This window comes from Dendroctonus ponderosae, unplaced genomic scaffold (assembly GCF_020466585.1).
Source record: "Dendroctonus ponderosae isolate FM_Combo_2020 unplaced genomic scaffold, Dpon_F_20191213v2 Dpon_F_20191213_378, whole genome shotgun sequence".
Lineage (NCBI taxonomy): Eukaryota > Metazoa > Arthropoda > Insecta > Coleoptera > Curculionidae > Dendroctonus > Dendroctonus ponderosae.
In genome coordinates, this window is record NW_026018588.1 from 9279 (window position 1) to 12034 (window position 2756).

Here is a 2756-nt window from a genome sequence, read left to right on the forward strand (position 1 = left end):
CCGGACCGAACAGAAACTAACAGACGGAATTTCGTATTGGGTAAACAGTTATCAAATCAACACCGTATAAGATAACTGCTAAAAAGCGAATTGAAAATTCTTGTTTCCATTAAGGACATTTCAAGTATCAGCAAAGTTAAGCGTTTTGTTCAAAATGGGAAAATGACAATTTGTTTCATACTGTCCGTTTTTGTATAACCACATAAACATTGACACACTTGAATTTTCAGGAAACTCTACAAGAACCCACGAGCACAATTTCCACTTAAGATCATTCTCCAATATAAATTTTGGGCTAATCAAGAGAAGAAGATTCCACCTGCTTTTTTAATGGCACAAAAGTGTGACATTTTTTGGCAATAAAAGTCAGGATTTACCACTTAAATCAGTCTAACAACAATGACTTGTGCTTTTTTTCAATTTCCTCATTCCAACTGATCTGAAAACTCTAAACAGTTGAGCTCTGTTTTATGTTCGCCAAGACATTTCACCCACTATTGCAGTGAAGGACAGCTGAAACAACTTCTAATAAATTTATTGACTGAACTACACATATACACACCCATTGTGTGATTTGTCGCTTTATATTTTTTGTTATATTTTTGACAGACAAACAAGAAAATTATATGCGACGCCTGACACGTAACGCCGTTTAACACGAAAAAATCCATTGTTCAATTACAGATAGCAGCGAGCGTTTAGAATACTAATTAGCTGCCAATCGGATTAATTTTTCATAATTTGCAGCCTAGACCAAGTGTATTAATCAGGGGAAAACGACGTATATCGACGTGAATATCACGGAAATTTTTCACAGAAAATCAAGTCCATAAGCGACGTACAAAATATCTCTAAGTGACTATGATTTCGGGCTTTGTCGCAAGCAATTATTATCACACAATTATTTTTTTAATTAATTGGATAGTAAATAAAATATTTACAGCATTTACGCGCAATAATTTCATTTGTCAATAGTTGCAACTGTTAAAAATATAAGTCGAGATTAGGAATCACGTCTTATTGACGAGTATTTGGAACGAAAATGTCACATATGGGAATATCAGAACAATATTCTAAGTGCGATAGGAAAAAGTTCTGAAGGTTCCACATTTCATCGCAAAAATGTTTGCAAATTGAAAACTCTAAACCGGTAATTAATGGTACCGCCGAAAAATTTTCATGTAAGCTTGACGTCAACTTGGGTACCCGGACCGCTCCAAAAAGGGGTACCCGTGACGGGCGTGGTAATACCGGAGGCTCGCCGAGGCCTTGCCTTGAGGGGCTCGATGGAAGGGCTGGCGCGTAGCGAAAGTGTTTTGGTATCACCATCCGGCTGAGGAAATACACACCACGCTGGTACCTTGACTTGGTACTTCTTGTACGGTCGTCTTACTGTTCTGGGGTAGTACGCTGATCGGAGACTGAATTGTGTCTTCGTGCGGTTCCCTTTTGGTGTGTTATTTGGAGTCTTTCTAGTGTATTAATAGGGGTAAGTATCTGCTTTTTTTTTCAGCCGGGCAAAAAGTTGTAAATATTTTGCGTTGTGAATTTTCCATTAAAATAGATTATTTAATAAAAAAATTTAAACAAATGCGCTTTATAAAAAATAAGTGAAAATATTTCCAAAAATTACTCACAAGCAAAGTAGCTGCACGCTAAAGTGTAAAAGCTAATTTATATGTGGAGCAAAATGTAATTTTTTAGTTTGAAATCTGTATTCATTATTGCTCTAAAAATGTATGTTACTTTATTCGTCCTTTAAGCGAACCCTATTTGATCACAAGAATAATTTTAGTCTCGATGTGAGCGACTGAACTTCCTAAGAGAGTTTAATATTAAGTTTTCTTTTACGTTCATGTTTTCGTTTTAGTGGAACTTTGGGTTTGAAAAGTTGGTTTTTTGTACATGGGCTGCTGTAAATTTAAACGGGGGAATGAAGCGCTGTACAAAAGTTTTTTTTTTGTTCTCGATCAAAAAAAATTGGTCCTTTTCTCTGGGGCCCAGACAAAAGAAAATTGTATAATTAAAATAAAAAATCTCATACTTTTTTTAAAATTTGCAATTAAACAATTTTCAATTAAAACTTAAAAAAATATATACAAACTTAGCAATTAGATACACAGAAGACCAAATTATTTTTCGCAACTTTTTCATATATTTCCTTAATGAAAAAATCAAATTAGCCAAGCTGATGGACCAACTGTCCTTTAGCTCAAAAGTTATCTTTATTAACAAATAATATTCAAATTTCGGTTGTTTTATCGTTACTTCCTTCCCGCACGTTTATCGTCACTTTAACTATTCTAATTTTAGATTACAAGTTTTCAGTTTTATCTCAATTTTTTTTACCAGTTAAATTTTTAACTTAATAATTTTTTCAAAATTTTTGCCTTCTGAACATTCGGTTCAGAGAAAACAATGTTATAGAAATATCGATTAGATTTTGAGAGAATCTGTTTTTTTCTTTCGATCCAAAATTTGAAAAGTTCCAATCACCCACGAATAAAAAAAAAGACCAAGAAAACTCTCGAGGCACTTGTAGCTTGAACCATATAGTAGAAACCAGGAAATTTCAATGAAAAACGCCCTAAACCTTTGGGGTTTAACATCTTTATCGCAAACATCTCATTAACCTTAACATGAAAGCAAAATCAAAACATTTGAAATAAAATGCTTCACCAATAAAAATCCAAGAGCAACACCAATTTCGAATAAAACCATCAAATAAAAGATAAAAGTGAAAGAAAAGGAATGAG